This window comes from Pelophylax lessonae (assembly GCF_965119305.1).
Source record: "Pelophylax lessonae genome assembly, chromosome: 5".
Lineage (NCBI taxonomy): Eukaryota > Metazoa > Chordata > Amphibia > Anura > Ranidae > Pelophylax > Pelophylax lessonae.
In genome coordinates this window covers 553,847,135-553,868,030 of record NC_138772.1, presented here as the reverse complement: position 1 = coordinate 553,868,030, position 20,896 = coordinate 553,847,135, and the positions used below count along the sequence as shown (strand labels likewise).

Sequence of the window (20,896 nt, the reverse complement as noted above, 5' to 3'; positions counted from 1 at the left end):
TGACAGTGGGCAGTATGTACAGGAGAAGAGTGTGGAGGGTATGACAGTGGGCAGTATGTACAGGAGAGGAGTGCAGAGGGTATGACAGTGGGTAGTATGTACAGGAGAGGAGTGTGGAGGGTATGACAGTGAGCAGTATGTACAGGAGAGGAGTGTGGAGGGTATGACAGTGGGCAGTATGTACAGGAGAAGAGTGTGGAGGGTATGACAGTGGGCAGTATGTACAGGAGAGGAGTGTGGAGGGTATGAAAGTGAGCAGTATGTACAGGAGAGGAGTGTGGAGGGTATGACAGTGGGCAGTATGTACAGGAGAGGAGGGTGGAGGGTATGACAGTGCGCAGTGTGTACAGGAGAGGAGTGTGGAGGGTATGACAGTGGGCAGTGTGTACAGGAGAGGAGTGTGGAGGGGATGACAGTGGGCGGTATGTACAGGAGAGGAGTGTGGAGGGTATGACAGTGAGCGGTATGTACAGGAGAGGAGTGTGGAGGGTATGACAGGGGGCAGTATGTACAGGAGAGGAGTGTGTGTGGGGTATGACAGTGGGCAATATCTACAGGAGAGGAGTGTGGGGGGTATAACAGTGGGCAGTATGTAAAGGAGAGGAGTGTGGAGGGTATGACCGTGAGCAGTATGTACAGGAGAGGAGTGTGGGGGGCAGTGGCGGCCCGTGCATAGGGGGCGCCAGAGCGCCGCCCCCCCCCCCCCTACTCCCTAAAAAAAAGGAAAAAAAATAGAAAAAAAAAATTACAAAAAGTACAAATAAAGTTTTGAAAAAAAAAAATAGTGTTCGCAGGCCTATGCGCTGGGCCTGGTGGCTATGGGGGGTGGGTTTTACGACCCAGAAGAGGCGCCGATTGGCTGCCTTCTGGGGACGTAACCTGGGCGCAGGAAAAAGCGCTGAGCCACCCCCACAACGGGCGGCGCGTTTCACGGCACACACGGCCGCCTACTCATAACCAATAGTGATGGATAACGGAAATCGGTTGGTATTAATAGACAGACGAACCCTAGTTGATTGTTGCGATTGCTCGCAGGTTTGTGTCATTAGTTTCGTTTTCCTCAATGAGGAGCCGATAAATCCGTGATCTAACACCTGGGACTTTTAGAAATACATGTGAAACTGCTTCATAAAGAAGCGCAGTACAAAAACACAACAATATAGACTTAAACAATCAACTAGGGTTCGTCTGTCTATTAATACCAACCGATTTCCGTTATCCATCACTATTGGTTATGAGTAAGCGGCCGTGTGTGCCGTGAAACGCGTTAACCTTGGATTACCTGTTCCCTGCACTGTCTGTCTGCCTATGATTTGAAGAATAAAGAGATTTCACTGCTTTGATTTACCTGAGTGCGGTTCCACTATTTCTCTTATACCATCACCTGTGCCATGCCTGTACCATCACCTGTGCCATGCCTATACCATCACCCGTGCCATGCCTGTACCATCACCTGTGCCATGCCTATATCATCACCTGTGCCATGCCTATACCATCACCTGTGCCATGCCTGTACCATCACCTGTGCCATGCCTATACCATCACCTGTGCCATGCCTATACCATGCCTATACCATCACCTGTGCCATGCCCGTATCATCACCTGTGCCATGCCTATGCCATCACCTGTGCCATGCCTATGCCATCACCTGTGCCATGCCTGTACCATCACCTGTGCCATGCCTGTACCATGACCTCAAAGTCATGCAATTTTTTTACCGCGTTTTTTGCCGCGAAGCAATACCTATTACATTTTTCTTTTTGCGCCTCCACAAAAATTTTGAGCACCAGCCGCCACTGGTGGGGGGTATGATAGAGGGCAGTATGTACAGGAGAGGAGTGTGAAGGGTATGACAGTGAGCAGTATGTACAGGAGAAGAGTGTGGAGGGTATGACAGTGGGCATTATGCACAGGAGAGGAGTGTGGAGGGTATGACGGTGGGCAGTATGTACAGGAGAGGAGTGTGGAGGGTATGACAGTGGGCAGTATGTACAGGAGAGGAGTGCGGACGGTATGACAGTGGGTAGTATGTACAGGAGAGGAGTGTGGAGGGTATGACAGTGGGCGGTATGTACAGGAGAGGAGTGTGGAGGGTATGACAGTGAGCAGTATGTACAGGAGAGGAGTGTGGAGGGTATGACAGTGGGTAGTATGTACAGGAGAGGAGTGTGGAGGGTATGACAGTGGGCAGTATGTACAGGAGAAGAGTGTGGAGGGTATGACAGTGGGTAGTATGTACAGGAGAGGAGTGGGGAGGGTATGACAGAGGGCAGTATGTACAGGAGAGGAGTGCGGACGGTATGACAGTGGGTAGTATGTACAGGAGAGGAGTGTGGAGGGTATGACAGTGAGCAGTATGTACAGGAGAGGAGTGTAGCGGGTATAACAGTGGGTAGTATGTACAGGAGAGGAGTGTGGAGGGTATGACAGTGGGCAGTATGTACAGGAGAAGAGTGTGGAGGGTATGACAGTGGGTAGTATGTACAGGAGAGGAGTGTGGAGGGTATGACAGAGGGCAGTATGTACAGGAGAGGAGTGTGGAGGGTATGACAGTGGGCAGTATGTACAGGAGAGGAGTGTGGAGGGTATGACAGTGGGCAGTATGTACAGGAGAGGAGTGTGGAGGGTATGACAGTGAGCAGTATGTACAGGAGAGGAGTGTGGACGGTATGACAGTGGGTAGTATGTACAGGAGAGGAGTGTGGAGGGTATGACAGTGAGCAGTATGTACAGGAGAAGAGTGTGGAGGGTATGACAGTGGGTAGTATGTACAGGAGAGGAGTGTGGAGGGTATGACAGTGAGCAGTATGTACAGGAGAGGAGTGTGGAGGGTATGACAGTGGGCAGTATGTACAGGAGAAGAGTGTGGAGGGTATGACAGTGGGCAGTATGTACAGGAGAGGAGTGCGGAGGGTATGACAGTGGGTAGTATGTACAGGAGAGGAGTGTGGAGGGTATGACAGTGAGCAGTATGTACAGGAGAGGAGTGTGGAGGGTATGACAGTGGGCAGTATGTACAGGAGAAGAGTGTGGAGGGTATGACAGTGGGCAGTATGTACAGGAGAGGAGTGTGGAGGGTATGAAAGTGAGCAGTATGTACAGGAGAGGAGTGTGGCGGGTATGACGGTGGGCAGTATGTACAGGAGAAGAGTGTGGAGGGTATGACAGTGGGTAGTATGTACAGGAGAGGAGTGTGGAGGGTATGAGAGTGGGCAGTATGTACAGGAGAAGAGTGTGGAGGGTATGACAGTGGGTAGTATGTACAGGAGAGGAGTGTGGAGGGTATGACAGAGGGCAGTATGTACAGGAGAGGAGTGTGGAGGGTATGACAGTGAGCAGTATGTACAGGAGAAGAGTGTGGAGGATATGACAGTGGGCAGTATGTACAGGAGAGGAGTGTGGAGGGTATGACAGTGGGCAGTATGTACAGGAGAGGAGTGTGGAGGGTATGACAGTGAGCAGTATGTACAGTAGAGGAGTGTGGACGGTATGACAGTGGGTAGTATGTACAGGAGAGGAGTGTGGAGGGTATGACAGTGAGCAGTATGTACAGGAGAAGAGTGTGGAGGGTATGACAGTGGGTAGTATGTACAGGAGAGGAGTGTGGAGGGTATGACAGTGAGCAGTATGTACAGGAGAGGAGTGTGGAGGGTATGACAGTGGGCAGTATGTACAGGAGAAGAGTGTGGAGGGTATGACAGTGGGCAGTATGTACAGGAGAGGAGTGCAGAGGGTATGACAGTGGGTAGTATGTACAGGAGAGGAGTGTGGAGGGTATGACAGTGAGCAGTATGTACAGGAGAGGAGTGTGGAGGGTATGACAGTGGGCAGTATGTACAGGAGAAGAGTGTGGAGGGTATGACAGTGGGCAGTATGTACAGGAGAGGAGTGTGGAGGGTATGAAAGTGAGCAGTATGTACAGGAGAGGAGTGTGGAGGGTATGACAGTGGGCAGTATGTACAGGAGAGGAGTGTGGAGGGTATGACAGTGCGCAGTGTGTACAGGAGAGGAGTGTGGAGGGTATGACAGTGGGCAGTGTGTACAGGAGAGGAGTGTGGAGGGGATGACAGTGGGCGGTATGTACAGGAGAGGAGTGTGGAGGGTATGACAGTGAGCGGTATGTACAGGAGAGGAGTGTGGAGGGTATGACAGGGGGCAGTATGTACAGGAGAGGAGTGTGGAGGGTATGACAGTGGGCAGTATGTACAGGAGAAGAGTGTGGAGGGTATGACAGTGGGCAGTATGTACAGGAGAGGAGTGTGGAGGGTATGAAAGTGAGCAGTATGTACAGGAGAGGAGTGTGGAGGGTATGACAGTGGGCAGTATGTACAGGAGAGGAGTGTGGAGGGTATGACAGTGGGCAGTATGTACAGGAGAAGAGTGTGGAGGGTATGACAGTGGGCAGTATGTACAGGAGAGGAGTGCAGAGGGTATGACAGTGGGTAGTATGTACAGGAGAGGAGTGTGGAGGGTATGACAGTGAGCAGTATGTACAGGAGAGGAGTGTGGAGGGTATGACAGTGGGCAGTATGTACAGGAGAAGAGTGTGGAGGGTATGACAGTGGGCAGTATGTACAGGAGAGGAGTGTGGAGGGTATGAAAGTGAGCAGTATGTACAGGAGAGGAGTGTGGAGGGTATGACAGTGGGCAGTATGTACAGGAGAGGAGTGTGGAGGGTATGACAGTGCGCAGTGTGTACAGGAGAGGAGTGTGGAGGGTATGACAGTGGGCAGTGTGTACAGGAGAGGAGTGTGGAGGGGATGACAGTGGGCGGTATGTACAGGAGAGGAGTGTGGAGGGTATGACAGTGAGCGGTATGTACAGGAGAGGAGTGTGGAGGGTATGACAGGGGGCAGTATGTACAGGAGAGGAGTGTGGAGGGTATGACAGTGGGCAGTATGTACAGGAGAAGAGTGTGGAGGGTATGACAGTGGGCAGTATGTACAGGAGAGGAGTGTGGAGGGTATGAAAGTGAGCAGTATGTACAGGAGAGGAGTGTGGAGGGTATGACAGTGGGCAGTATGTACAGGAGAGGAGTGTGGAGGGTATGACAGTGGGCAGTATGTACAGGAGAGGAGTGTGGAGGGTATGACAGTGCGCAGTGTGTACAGGAGAGGAGTGTGGAGGGTATGACAGTGGGCAGTGTGTACAGGAGAGGAGTGTGGAGGGTATGACAGAGGGCAGTATGTACAGGAGAGGAGTGTGGAGGGTATGACAGTGAGCAGTATGTACAGGAGAGGAGTGTGGAGGATATGACAGTGGGCAGTATGTACAGGAGAGGAGTGTGGAGGGTATGACAGTGGGCAGTATGTACAGGAGAGGAGTGTGGAGGGTATGACAGTGGGCAGTATGTACAGGAGAGGAGTGTGGAGGGTATGACAGTGAGCAGTATGTACAGTAGAGGAGTGTGGACGGTATGACAGTGGGTAGTATGTACAGGAGAGGAGTGTGGAGGGTATGACAGTGAGCAGTATGTACAGGAGAAGAGTGTGGAGGGTATGACAGTGGGTAGTATGTACAGGAGAGGAGTGTGGAGGGTATGACAGTGAGCAGTATGTACAGGAGAGGAGTGTGGAGGGTATGACAGTGGGCAGTATGTACAGGAGAAGAGTGTGGAGGGTATGACAGTGGGCAGTATGTACAGGAGAGGAGTGCAGAGGGTATGACAGTGGGTAGTATGTACAGGAGAGGAGTGTGGAGGGTATGACAGTGAGCAGTATGTACAGGAGAGGAGTGTGGAGGGTATGACAGTGGGCAGTATGTACAGGAGAAGAGTGTGGAGGGTATGACAGTGGGCAGTATGTACAGGAGAGGAGTGTGGAGGGTATGAAAGTGAGCAGTATGTACAGGAGAGGAGTGTGGAGGGTATGACAGTGGGCAGTATGTACAGGAGAGGAGTGTGGAGGGTATGACAGTGCGCAGTGTGTACAGGAGAGGAGTGTGGAGGGTATGACAGTGGGCAGTGTGTACAGGAGAGGAGTGTGGAGGGGATGACAGTGGGCGGTATGTACAGGAGAGGAGTGTGGAGGGTATGACAGTGAGCGGTATGTACAGGAGAGGAGTGTGGAGGGTATGACAGGGGGCAGTATGTACAGGAGAGGAGTGTGTGTGGGGTATGACAGTGGGCAATATCTACAGGAGAGGAGTGTGGGGGGTATAACAGTGGGCAGTATGTAAAGGAGAGGAGTGTGGAGGGTATGACCGTGAGCAGTATGTACAGGAGAGGAGTGTAGAGGGTATAACAATGGGCAGTATGTACAGGAGAGGAGTGTAGAGGGTATGACAGTGAGCAGTATGTACAGGAGAGGAGTGTAGAGGGTATGACAGTGAGCAGTATGTACAGGAGAGGAGTGTGGAGGGTATGACAGTGAGCAGTTTGTACAGGAGAGGAGTGTGGAGGGTATTACAGTGGGCGGTATGTACAGGAGAGGAGTGTGGAGGATATGACAGTGGGTAGTATGTACAGGAGAGGAGTGTGGAGGGTATGACAGTGGGCAGTATGTACAGGAGAGGAGTGTGGAGGATATGACAGTGGGTAGTATGTACAGGAGAGGAGTGTGGAAGGTATGACAGTGGGCAGTATGTACAGGAGAGGAGTGTGGAAGGTATGATAGAGGGCAGTATGTACAGGAGAGGAGAGTGGAGGGTATGACAGTGGGCAGTATGTACAGGAGAGGAGTGAGGAGGGTATGATAGAGGGCAGTATGTACAGGAGAGGAGTGTGGGGGGTATGATAGAGGGCAGTATGTACAGGAGAGGAGTGTGGGGGGTATGACAGTGGGCGGTATGTACAGGAGAGGAGTGTGGGGGTATGACAGTGGGCAGTATGTACAGGAGAGGAGTGTGGGGGTATGACAGTGGGCAGTATGTACAGGAGAGGAGTGTGGAGGGTATGATAGAGGGCAGTATGTACAGGAGAGGAGTGTGGGGGGTATGATAGAACAGTGCTGTATCTTGGCCTAGGCCAACAAGGCCCAGGCCTAGGGCAGCACTTTGCAGGGGGGCAGCAAAAAAGCTGCACCCCGCACAAAAAAATAAATAAATAAAGCACTCACACTGCTACCTGCCAGTATGATAATACCGGTGGGTGAGGGCATTCGGACAGACCGCAGGCCGCCATCCACACTTAATACAACTGGCCTGACAGCCCCCAATGCTAATAAGTGTGGCACTGCAGCCTAATGCTCCACCTACCCTCCTCCGTCCCCAGGTATGGCAGAAATCATGTCAATAATATAATTTCATTTCTTTAAACATCCTTGTCCTTGAGCGAGCGTATTAAATTGCATCATATAGAATTAAGACTTTTAATTGTATATGATGGAATAATATTTTGGACCTGCTTACCTTTATATGTACTATCCCAATATGTCACTGGGTTAGTAAGATTACTCCTATCTTATAAGATATGTGGACTTGTGTTTGCTGCCACTGATTATTTCACTTATTTGTATAATGACTAAGGACTTCCTATTTATTATACAAATAAGTGAAATATTCCTATAATTACAATCAGTGGCCGCAAACACAAGTCCAAAAATCTTAGGCTGCACTGATAGACTGCACTTGTGGCCACTGATGAGGGTACACTGATATGCTGCACTGATGAGGTTGCACTGATGGGCAGTTTATAAGCCGGCACTGATAAGACTGCACTAATGGGCACTGATGAGGCTGAACTTATGGGAACTGATGAGGCTACGCTGATGGGCACTGATAGACTCTGGTTGTGGTCTGTGGTTTACAGATGACAGAACTGGTCAGAAACAGGAAGGGGTGTGGCCTTTACAGGAAGGGGTGGGTCATATTTAAATTTGGGGGTTGCACAGGTTTAGTCAGGCCTAGGGAAGCACAAAACCTAAATACACCACTGTGATAGAAGGCAGTATGTACAGGAGAGGAGTGTGGAGGATATGACAGTGGGCAGTATGTACAGGAGAGGAGTGTGCAGGGTATGACAGTGGGCAGTATGTACAGGAGAGGAGTGTGGAGGGTATGACAGTGGGCAGTATGTACAGGAGAGGAGTGTGAAGGGTATGACAGTGAGTGGTATGTACAGGAGAGGGGTGTGGAGGGTATGACAGTGGGCAGTATGTACAGGAGAGGAGTGTGGAGGATATGACAGTGGGCAGTATGTACAGGTGAGGAGTGTGGAGGGTATGACAGTGGGCAGTATGTACAGGAGAGGAGTGTGGAGGGTATGACAGTGGGCAGTATGTACAGGAGAAGAGTGTGGAGGGTATGACAGTGGGCAGTATGTACAGGAGAGATGTGTGGAGGGTATGACAGTGGGCAGTATGTACAGGAGAGATGTGTGGAGGGTATGACAGTGGGCAGTATGTACAGGAGAGGAGTGTGGAGGGTATGACAGTGGGCAGTATGTACAGGAGAGGAGTGTGGAGGGTATGACAGTGGGCAGTATGTACAGGAGAGGAGTGTGGAGGATATGACAGTGGGCAGTATGTACAGGAGAGGAGTGTGGAGAGTATGACAGTGGGCAGTATGTACAGGAGAGGAGTGTGGAGGGTATGACAGTGGGCAGTATGTACAGGAGAGGAGTGTGGAGAGTATGACAGTGGGCAGTTTGTATAGGAGAGGAGTGTGGAGGGTATGACAGTGAGCGGTATGTACAGGAGAGGAGTGCGGAGGGTATGACAGTGGGCAGTGTGTACAGGAGAGGAGTGTGGAGGGTATGACAGTGGGCAGTATGTACAGGAGAGGAGTGCGGAGGGTATGACAGTGGGCAGTATGTACAGGAGAGGAGTGTGGAGGGTATGACAGTGGGCAGTATGTACAGGAGAGGAGTGTGGAGGGTATAACAGTGGGTGGTATGTACAGGAGAGGAGTGTGGAGGGTATGACAGTGGGCAGTATGTACAGGAGAGGAGTGCGGAGGGTATGACAGTGGGCAGTGTGTACAGGAGAGGAGTGTGGAGGGTATGACAGTGGGCAGTATGTACAGGAGAGGAGTGGGGAGGATATGACAGTGGGCGGTATGTACAGGAGAGGACTGTGGAGGATATGACAGTGAGCGGTATGTACAGGAGAGGAGTGTGGAGGGTATGACAGTGGGCAGTGTGTACAGGAGAGGAGTGTGGAGGGTATGACAGTGGGCAGTATGTACAGGAGAGGAGTGGGGAGGGTATGACAGTGAGCGGTATATACAGGAGAGGACTGTGGAGGATATGACAGTGAGCGGTATGTACAGGAGAGGAGTGCGGAGGGTATGACAGTGGGCAGTATGTACAGGAGAGGAGTGGGGAGGATATGACAGTGGGCGGTATGTACAGGAGAGGAGTGTGGAGGGTATGACAGTGGACGGTATGTACAGGGGAGGAGTGTGGAGGATATGACAGTGGGCAGTATGTACAGGAGAGGAGTGTGGAGGGTATGACAGTGGGCGGTATGTACAGGAGAGGAGTTTGGAGGGTATGACAGTGGGCAATATATACAGGAGAGGAGTGTGGAGGGTATGACAGTGGGCAATATATACAGGAGAGGAGTGTGGAAGGTATGACAGTGGGCAGTATGTACAGGAGAGGAGTGTGGAGGGTATGACAGTGGGCAGTATGTACAGGAGAGGAGTGTGGAGGGTATGACAGTGAGCAGTATGTACAGGAGAGGAGTGTGGAGAGTATGACAGTGGGCAGTATGTACAGGAGAGGGGTGTGGAGGGTATGACAGTGGGTAGTATGTACAGGAGAGGAGTGTGGAGGGTATGACAGTGGGCGGTATGTACAGGAGAGGGGTGTGGAGGGTATGACAGTGGGCAGTATGTACAGGAGAGGAGTGTGGAGGGTATGACAGTGAGCAGTATGTACAGGAGAGGAGTGTGGAAGGTATGACAGTGAGCAGTATGTACAGGAGAGGAGTGTGGAGGGTATGACAGTGAGCAGTATGTACAGGAGAGGAGTGTGGAGGATATGACAGTGGGCAGTATGTACAGGAGAGGAGTGTGGAGGGTATGACAGTAAGTGGTATGTACAGGAGAGGAGTGTGGAGGATATGACAGTGGGCAGTATGTACAGGAGAGGAGTGTGGAGGGTATGACAGTGGGCAGTATGTACAGGAGAGGAGTGTGGAGGATATGACAGTGGGCAGTATGTACAGGAGAGGGGTGTGGAGGGTATGACAGTGGGTAGTATGTACAGGAGAGGGGTGTGGAGGGTATGACAGTGGGCAGTATGTACAGGAGAGGAGTGTGGAGGGTATGACAGTGGAAGAAGGTACAGGAGAGGAGTTTATATAATTTTATAATTTTCTATATTATTGTGGAAGGTTCTATGAGGTAATTTTGAGATGAATCTTAGGTAAATATTCCACCTTTGAGCTACTTTGTGTTTCTGGGGGATATTTTCTTCCAAAAGATTTTTTTTATATTATCATTTAAAATTCAATATTAAAATTTTGGATGGAAATTAATTTTCCTTTAAAAGGAGTGGCGGTGGATGTCCCGTCCTCCCGGTGATATAAAGAGTAAATATAAAGTCCGGGATTGAACAGTGTCAGGCAGACGGAGCTGTACCTGGTGCAGGTATATCAGGATATCCTCAGATGGGTCTCTTTCTGGTCCTCTCTCTATGTGTCCACATGGCCGTCACATTGTCCGCTCCGATCTCTGACTCTCCGGGAGACCCGGAGACACCAGATGGTGATCAGGTAACTGACTTTATTTATCATTATTCCCCGTGTGTGTCAGCAGAAGAGTTTGGTATTGGAGGGGGAGGGAAGAGTTTTGGTCCTACTTGTTTATGCAATGTGAAAATTCATCAATAAACATTTTCCTGATTAATAAGAAAGACTTGAAAACAGATACATTGTTATCATTTAACCACTTCTGGACCGGATGGATTTGCCCCCTTAATGACCAGGCCATATTTTGCGATTCGGCACTGCATTAATTTAACTGAGAATTGTGCGGTCGTGCGACGCTGTACCCAAATAAAATTTACATCCTTTTTTTCCCCCACAAACAGAGCTTTCTTTTGGTGGTATTTGATCACCTGTGCAATTTTTATTTTTTGCGCTATAAACAAAAAAAGAGCGATAATTCTGAAATAAAAAAACAATATTTTTCACTTTCTGCTATATAACATTCCCAAAAAAAATTGAAAAATCTAAATTTTTTAACATTTTAGGCCAATTTGTTTTCTGCTACATATTTTTGGTAAAAAAAAAAAAATCGCAATAAGCGTATTTGGATTGGTTTGCACAAAAGTTATCGCATCTACAAAGTATGGCAAAGATTTATGTCATTTTTTTTTTTTACTAGTAATTGTGGCGATCTGCGATTTTTAGCGGGACTGCAATATTGCGGCGGACAGATCGGACCCCAAACTGACATTTTTGACACTTTTGGAGGTACCAGTGACATTATTACAGTAATCAGTGCTAAAAATATGCACTGTCACTGTAATAATGACACTGGCAGGGAAGGGGTTAACACTGTGTGTGATCAAGGGGTTAAATGTGTACCTAGGGGAGTGTTTCTAACTATGGGGGGTGTGGCTTGTGAAATGATCACAGAGAGCTGTGTTCCTATATAGAAGGATCACAGGAGCTCTGTGATCATTCCAGAGAGAAGAACGGTCAGCTGTGTTTACAACTTCCGACCGTCCTTCTCTCTCAGTGGGGAGCGATCGCAGGTGTCAGGTGACAATCGGAGCCACGTGCCCCGTGCATTGGAGTCCCTGCTGACGAGCCGGGGTGGGAGCGCGCCGCTGGTGGCGCACACTCGCCAACTAGCTGCAGGTGCGCAACCAACATATACCTACGTCGGTTTGCGCAGGAGCGGCTGCCTGCCGCAGTATAACTGCGGCGGGCGGTTGGCAATCGGTTAAAAATAGATAGATATAATACTAGATATATAAAGATAGATAGATAGATAGATAGATAGATAGATAGATAGATAGATAGATAGATAGATAGATAGATAGATAGATAGATAGATAGATAGATAGAAAGAAAGAAAGAAAGAAAGAAAGAAAGATACACTATATTTTCAAAAGTATTGTGACCAAAAATAATATAGATATCTATAGGAACCCAATAGTTTGTAAACTCGCACAAATCAATAACCAAAACACCAATAAACTACTACTGATAGCTGTAAGGAGAAATCAGGCTCTGTGTCTGGAGAAAAGGTTTGATTTTCCTTCTTCTGCTCTCTCTGAAGATGATGGAAGAAGAAGAAGACGGGAAGAATTCAGGAATTGTCGGTGTGGAGGCAGCGATGGGAAGCGCTCTGCATTATATATTCCATATCTTACCTTCCGGATGACGTCTCCAAGAACCATATCCATACAAAAACCATCCGCAGAGGCGCCCCCATCTGGACAAATAAAGTTTTACAGAATCACAAGTAGTTTTACTGTAATAAAAATACATTAAAGCAATTTAAAATCAGAAAAGAGATGTATAGATTTTTATACCTTTATTCATTTGGACTCCTACATACAATATAATACACGGAGCAAGGATGTTTTACTGAAACATTGTATAAAGATACGTCTTCAGTGTTCTATGTAGATAGGCATACTGCTAGAGAGAGACACACAGACAGATAGACAGACAGACAGACAATACTAGAGAAAGGAAGAAAGAAAGAAAGAAAGAAAGAAAGAAAGAAAGAAAGAAAGAAAGAAAGAAAGAAAGAAAGAAAGAAAGAAAGAAAGAAAGAAAGAAAGAAAGAAAGAAAGAAAGATATAATACTCGAGATAGATAGATAGATAGATAGATAGATAGATAGATAGACAGACAGACAGACAGACAGACAGACAGACAGACAGACAGACAGACAGATAGATAGATAGATAGATAGATAGATAGATAGATAGATAGATAGATAGATAGATAGATAGATAGATAGATGCAGTGAAGGAGCTCTGCCCTCTGCTCTGTATATATGAAGTTATTTTGGTGGACAGTGATTGGTAAATGAGAATAGATTGCACAGTATTTGATAATCTCTCCATCGCATCCCTGAAGGTAAAGATCAGAAAACATGTTCTATGGCACTTCCTTTTACCCTCAGAGTCACTTTGGTTGGGTTGGGGGTGGGGAACCCAGCTTACCTTAGAGAGGTTGGGAAATCCCTCTCACCGCTCCCCAGGCCCCTCTTATGTGTAAGTCACCCTGTGTTTGCCTCCACTAGGCAGCAGGGATACCGATTGTCACCGGGCACCGCGATCGCTCCCCACTGAGAGAGAAGGACGGTCAGCTGTTGTAAACACATCTGACCGTTCTCCCTGGAATGATCACAGAGCGCCTGTGATCCTTCTATATAGAAACACAGGTCTCTATGATCATTTCACAAGCCACGCCCCCCCAGTTAGAAACACCCCCTAGGCTCACACTTAACCCTTTGATCACCCACTAGGTTAACCCCTTCCCTGCCAGTGTCATTATTACAGTAAAGGTGCATATTTTTTAGCACTGATTACTGTAGTAATGTCACTGGTCCCCCCCAAAACTGTCAAAAATGTCAGCTAGGGGTCCAATATGTCCGCCGCAATGTCGCTGTCCCTCTAAAAAATCACAGATCGCCGCCATTACTAGTAAAAAAATAGAAAATAAAATAAAAATTGTATAAATCTTTCCCCTAGTAAGTAGACGCAATAACTTTTGCACAAACCAATCAAAATAATAGGTAGCAGAATACAAATTGGCCTAAAATTATGAAAAAAATAGATTTTGTAATTTTTTTGGGGGGAGGGGGGGATGTTATATAGCAGAAAGTGAAAAATATCATTTTTTTTTTTTTTTTTCAGAATTGTCGCTCTTTTTTTGTTTATAGCGCAAATAAAAATTGCAGAGGTGATCAAATACCACCAAAAGAAAGCTCTATTTGTGGGGAAAAAAGAACATTGATTTTATTTAGGTACAGCGTCGCACGACCGCGCAATTGTCTGTTAAATTAACGCAGTGCCGAATCCCAAAAAAAATGGCCTGGTCATTAAGGGGGTAAAACCTTCCGGTCCAGAAGTGGTTAAACAGAAAATAGCAGGAGTCCCCAGTAGCAGACTGTCTGGCTCCGACCTACGATAGTCTATGAGGAAAAGCTCATACAATGTTACATCAGTCTGATACAGTGGAACTAATGTATCAGATTTCTTGAGAGATGTTGTTGATAAATATTACTGTCCCATTTGAAGTAATCCAAACCATATTCTCAGTGTCCATAACCACTTCCGGCAAATCGCCGTAGCTCTACGTCGGCTGCAATAAGTGGTTGTACCGGGGTGATCCCTGCAGCTAGAGGCATCATCCCGGTACCATTTTTTAGAGCTGGTGGTCGACTTTCAGGAAATAACGGCCGATGCGACCTGGGAGCCAATCGATCGTTACCCCAGCATGCAGGAGGGGACACCCCCCCCCCTCCCGCCGCCTTCCGCAGATCTGCACGGATCTCCCGTCCCACCGTTGACGTAAACCGGAGGCGGCGTCCATGACGTCCCGTCCGGGTTACTCGGCTGCTAACGGCGCCAAATTTAAATAGTGACTGTATGCAAAAATGCAGTTTTCGCATTTTGAATACATTGAAGTGCAGTGGAGAAGTTTGGTGTCTTTTAGTCCCCCGATCCCTCCATAAAGAGTACCTGTCACTGCATATTGCTGTCACAAGGGATGTTTACATTGCTTGTGACAGCAATAAAAGTGATCAGATTTAAAAAAAAAAAAAAAACCTGTGCTAAAATAAAAAAAATAAAATAAAAAGGAAATAAAAAAACATTTTTAACCGCCCCCGTCGCTGTGAGCACGAAAGAAAACATATACGGCAGTCCCGCCCGCAAATTAAATCGCTGTTCAAACCACACATGTGAGGTATCGCCGCGATCGCCAGAGCGAGAGCTACTCTCTACCTCTAAACTGGTAACCGTTAAAATTTTCTAAAGCATTGCCTTTGGAGATTTTTATTGAGCGTAGTTTGTCGCCATTCCGCGGGTGTGCACAATTTTAAACCATAACATGTTGGATATCTATTTACTCGGCATGACATCATCTTTCCCAATATACAAACAAAATGGGCTAACTTTACTGTTTCGTTTTTATTAATGCAGTGAAATGTAATTTTTCCTTAAAAATGGCTTTTGAAAGACCGCTGCGCAAATACCGCGAAAAAAAAAATATTGCAATGGCCGCCATTTTATTCTCAAGAATCTTTGCTAATATATATATATATATAATGTTTGGGGGTTCTAAGTAGTTTTCTAGCAAAAAATACTGATTTTAACTTGTGAACAAAATGTGTCAGAAATGGGCTCGGTCCTTAAGTGGTTAAGTATCTGTCCATCATTTTCTTGGTCACCCTGTGCCCCTAATAGACACTATAGTTACATAGTTAGTCAGGTTGAAAAAAGACACAAGTCCATCTGGCTCAACCAATAAAAAACAAGAAAACAGTAACCCCCAGGACCACTCCCGCGAGCCGATGTACCCCTACGTCGGTTCACGCAGCTGAACCAGCCTGCCGCAGTAAAACTGCGGCGGGCGATCGGCAAGCGGTTAATAAGGTGTTCTGTGTTTATACGTAGGATAATCTGTAATGTACTTTGTTTTAGCCTTGTTGCCGGCAGTCCGGTCATCCAGGCAGGTTGAGGTGCTGAGTTAATTAGCATGTTAATTATAACATTGTCTGGGTCTGGATTCTCATTCACCTATTGTTTTTGTCCAGATGGCTAGTTAATTAGATCAGGTTAATTATGTTGCTGTATATAGTTTTATCTGTATGTGATGTTATCAGGCTCACCTGACCTGGTGGGGTATATAATCTGTGTGAGTTTGCTCAATAAAGAGTTCCAGATCTCATACAAGCTAAGTTCTCAGCTAAGTTTTGTGTCGGGGTCGCTACAATGTCTGATATCTATGTTCAAGGCTGAAGGAAGCGGTATACTGACGGAAGCACACAAGCGGAGTCTGGTTCGGTTCCGTCACAAATATACCAATATTATAATAACAGATCTTTATTGGGAATTAGCAAAATGTTTAAAAAAAATTGACTTGTAAGTCCTCATAAAACATTAGATGCATATAATATAGAAGTATACATAGCGACATCTACCCCATATATCTTCCTAGTTAGATTCCATCACAATAATATATATATAAAAGGTAATACGGGTGACAACGGAAGGTGTAATGTCCCAACGCGTTTCACTGGCTAAGCTTCTTCAGGAGTTCAAGGGATACAGAACACAACTATGCATCTACGGTATAATGATCCTTTCAATGTAAGTAAAGACCCGCAGGGAGCAGGAAGGGTTGGGGCATGGACAGACAACACAGCAAAGCAGGGCAAAAATACCCCCACCCCAGAAGGGTACAGCATGAAAGCCCAAAGCCAGCCAATAGGGAAGGTACAAGCAATTTAGATTAAAGTATGCTCTAGTTACGGCAAGAAAAGCACACATGAGTTCTTACACTCCAGGATCCGAACATAGTGATGGTAAACCACACCTAATCTCAGTATAGTAGATTCAATAAATTCACTTAGAGTTCTTCATGGATTGCCTGAGATGTAAAAACACAAAGTGTATCACCAGCAGTCCCAGCGGTCCCCATCATTCCCAGCAGGCCCAGCAGTCCCAGCAGTTCCTGCCTTCCCAGCAGTCCCAGCGATCCCAGCAGTCCCTCCATATCCCTCCCTATCAGGTGGTGTGAGAACTGCTGGTGATACACTTTCTGATACACTGTTCTATATTAACCACTTGCCTACCGGGCACTTTCACCCCCTTCCTGCCCAGGCCAATTTTCAGTTGGGCAAAGAGGTAAGGAGCCTACGTCATAGGCTATTTACCATGATCAGAGATGCAGCGTGTCGGAGCGACACACCGCACTACCGCTCGCCATGCTGCACACTCCCGGGGACGTGCAGGAGCAGCTTGTTCTGAAGGACATCATATGACGTCCAGTCAGAACGGGAGAGCCATAATTTTGCTCTAGGCAAGGCAGGATGTGGTTAAACTGACTTCATCTGCAGATCGAAAATTCATTCCTTTGATCTGTAGATGAAGAAAAACAGTAAGATACAAAAAGGAACAATGTTACTTTTTTATCTTTCTGCAGTGTGGTTGAGCAATGTTGTTGATAAACATTGCTGGCTGCTTTGTTTTTGATTGCTCCAATTGCCAGGACTTCAGTTTACACTTCAGCTGTCAACAGGGGAACTCCACTGACAGCTAAATGAGTCATTGGTTGCTAAGGACACAGCGGACCCTTAACAACCGATAACTGCAGGCTTTCTTTTTTTTTTTTACATTTCAGCTGTCAGTGGAGAAATCTCATGAACAGCTGAAAGAACCGAGCCTGAAAGTATTGGTTGGAGGTATCGGAGCATTCGCACGAGTACCGATACTCATGCAAATGCTTAGTATCAGCACCGATACCGGTATCAGTATTGGTGCACCCCTATTTCTTACTTAAAGATTTCCCACAAGATCTAAAAGCTCCTCCTAGTGGCTGGTTTACATATCTCTCTATTTCATGCAGCAAAACAAATATGGAAGAATACATTTAAAAAAAAAAAGGGTAAACACTACAAAAATAAGACAAAATTTGAACTCAGTGAACATATATAAAAATTAGTATAAATTATTTTTCATAAAATTTAATGTAAAACTCTACCTGACCTAAACATTAAAGAGAAGGTTAAAATGAATATGGTATATAGGTTTCTTTCTTTTTTACAGAATATATCCTAGATTTTATTGGCCTATGAGCAGCTGTCCACTCTACCATAAGCCCCTCCCCCCTCCCACCCCTTTCTCAAATACCCCCAGGGTAGCACTGGTAACCAACACAGAACTAATCCTTTAATAGTAAAAATCTTGGATTTACATTCCGGATACGCCGCGTGATTTCTTGATACCAAATGTAAACATGGTAATGATGAAGTAAGGATTGCGCTGTCCAATTATGAGATTAATCCCTCGGATGAGATCCAGGATGACATGGAGGCCGGGGATTGGACTTGGCACATTTCACTCTCTGTGTCTCTGAGCGTCACATGTTCTCTCTGCTTTCTAATATTCCGGGAAATGAGAGCGACGAGAGCCGGGATGACCCAATAACATCTCCAAGTGATTTACAGGGAGAAAGTGTCTGATTAAAGTTTATTCATAACATTTTCCCAGAATAGGAGAGATCAGGGATAATACAGAAAATTAATGGAAGGGTCCTAGCAGTATGTACAGGAGAGGAGTGTGGAGGGTATGACAGTGGGCGGTATGTACAGGAGAGGAGTGTGGAGGGTATGACAGTGGGCGGTATGTACAGGAGAGGAGTGTGGAGGGTATGACAGTGGGCGGTATGTACAGGAGAGGAGTGTAGAGGTATGACAGTGGGCAGTATGTACAGGAGAGGAGTGTGGAGGGTATGACGGTGGGCAGTATGTACAGGAGAGGAGTGTGGAGGGTATGATAGAGGGCAGTATGTACAAGAGAGGAGTGTGGAGGGTATGACAGTGGGCAGTATGTACAGGAGAGGAGTGTGGAGGGTATGACAGTGAGCGGTATGTACAGGAGAGGAGTGTGGAGGGTATGACTGTGGGCAGTATGTACAGGAGAGGAGTGTGGAGGGTATGACAGTGGGCGGTATGTACAGGAGAGGAGTATGGAGGGTATGACAGTGGGCAGTATGTACAGGAGAGGAGTGTGGAAGGTATGACAGTGGGCAGTATGTACAGGAGAGGAGTGTGAAGGGTATGACAGTGGGCAGTATGTACAGGAGAGGATTGTGGAGGGTATGACAGTGAGCAGTATGTACAGGAGAGGAGTGTGGACGGTATGACAGTGGGCAGTATGTACAGGAGAGGAGTGTGGAGGGTATAACAGTGGGCAGTATGTACAGGAGAGGAGTGTGGAGGGTATGACAGTGGGCAGTATGTACAGGAGAGGAGTGTGGAGGGTATGACAGTGGGCAGTATGCACAGGAGAGGAGTGTGGAGGGTATGGCAGTGAGCAGTATGTACAGGAGAGGAGTGTGGAGGGTATGACAGTGGGCAGTATGTACAGGAGAGGAGTGTGGAGAGTATGACAGTGGGCAGTATGTACAGGAGAGGAGTGTGGCGGGTATGACAGTGGGAAGTATGTACAGGAGAGGAGTGTGGAGGGTATGACAGTGGGCAGTATGTACAGGAGAGGAGTGTGGAGGGTATGACAGTGGGCAGTATGTACAGGAGAGGAGTGTGGAGGGTATGACAGTGGGCAGTATGTACAGGAGAGGAGTGTAGACGGTATGACGGTGGGCAGTATGTACTGGAGAGGAGTGTGGAGGGTATGACGGTGGGCAGTATGTACAGGAGAGGAGTGTGGAAGGTATGACAGTGGGCAGTATGTACAGGAGAGGAGTGTGGAAGGTATGACAGTGGGCAGTATGTACAGGAGAGGAGTGTGAAGGGTATGACAGTGGGCAGTATGTACAGGAGAGGAGTGTGGAGGGTATGACAGTGAGCAGTATGTACAGGAGAGGATTGTGGAGGGTATGACAGTGAGCTGTATGTACAGGAGAGGAGTGTGGAGGGTATGACAGTGGGCAGTATGTACAGGAGAGGAGTGTGGAGGGTATGACAGTGGGCAGTATGTACAGGATAGGAGTGTGGAGGGTATGAAAGTGGGCAGTATGTACAGGAGAGGAGTGTGGAGGGTATGACAGTGGGCAGTATGCACAGGAGAGGAGTGTGGAGGGTATGGCAGTGAGCAGTATGTACAGGAGAGGAGTGTGGAGGGTATGACAGTGGGCAGTATGTACAGGAGAGGAGTTTGGCGAGTATGACAGTGGGCAGTGTGTACAGAAGAGGAGTGTGGCGGGTATGACAGTGGGTAGTATGTACAGGAGAGGCATGACGAGGGTATAACAGTGGGCAGTATGTACAGAAGAGGAGTGTGGAGGGTATGACAGTGAGCAGTATGTACAGGAGAGGAGTGTGGAGGGTATGACAGTGGGCAGTATGTACAGGAGAGATGTGTGGAGGGTATGACAGTGGGCGGTATATACAGGAGAGGAGTGTGGAGGGTATGACAGTGGGCAGTATGTACAGGAGAGGAGTGTGGAGGGTATGACAGTGGGCAGTATATACAGGAGAGGAGTGTGGAGGGTATGACAGAGGGCAGTATGTACAGGAGAGGAGTGTGGAGGGTATGACAGTGGGCGGTATATACAGGAGAGGAGTGTGGAGGGTATGACAGTGGGCAGTATGTACAGGAGAGGAGTGTGGAGGGTATGACAGTGGGCAGTATATACAGGAGAGGAGTGTGGAGGGTATGACAGAGGGGAGTATGTACAGGAGAGGAGTGTGGAGGGTATGACAGTGGGCGGTATATACAGGAGAGGAGTGTGGAGGATATGACAGTGGGCAGTATGTACAAGAGAGGAGTGTGGAGGGTATGACAGTGGGCAGTATCTACAGGAGAGGAGTGTGGAGGGTATGACAGTGGGCAGTATGTACAGGAGAGGAGTATGGAGGGTATGACAGTGGGCAGTATGTACAGGAGAGGAGTGTGGAAGGTATGACAGTGGGCAGTATGTACAGGAGAGGAGTGTGAAGGGTATGACAGTGGGCAGTATGGACAGGAGAGGAGTGTGGAGGGTATGACAGTGGGCAGTATGTACAGTAGAGGAGTGTGGAGAGTATGACAGTGGGCAGTATGTACAGGAGAGGAGTGTGGCGGGTATGACAGTGGGCAGTATGTACAGGAGAGGAGTGTGGAGGGTATGACAGTGGGCAGTATGTACAGGAGAGGCATGGCGAGGGTATAACAGTGGGCAGTATGTACAGGAGAGGAGTGTGGAGGGTATGACAGAGGGCAGTATGTACAGGAGAGGAGTGTGGAGGGTATGACAGTGGGCGGTATGTACAGGAGAGGAGTGTGGAGGGTATGACAGTGGGCAGTATGTACAGG

General features: G+C 47.6%; 1 long non-coding RNA gene across 1 annotated transcript in view; it reads left to right on the top strand.

The window, feature by feature from the left end:
* The window catches only part of LOC309555797, a 73,814-nt gene extending 61,522 nt beyond the window's left edge, over window positions 1–12,292 (top strand). The window contains exon 2 of the long non-coding RNA XR_014225279.1: window positions 12,175–12,292. This is a non-coding gene — a long non-coding RNA (uncharacterized lncRNA). The remainder of the gene's footprint in view (window positions 1–12,174) is intronic.
* Window positions 12,293–20,896: the final 8,604 nt, after the last annotated feature.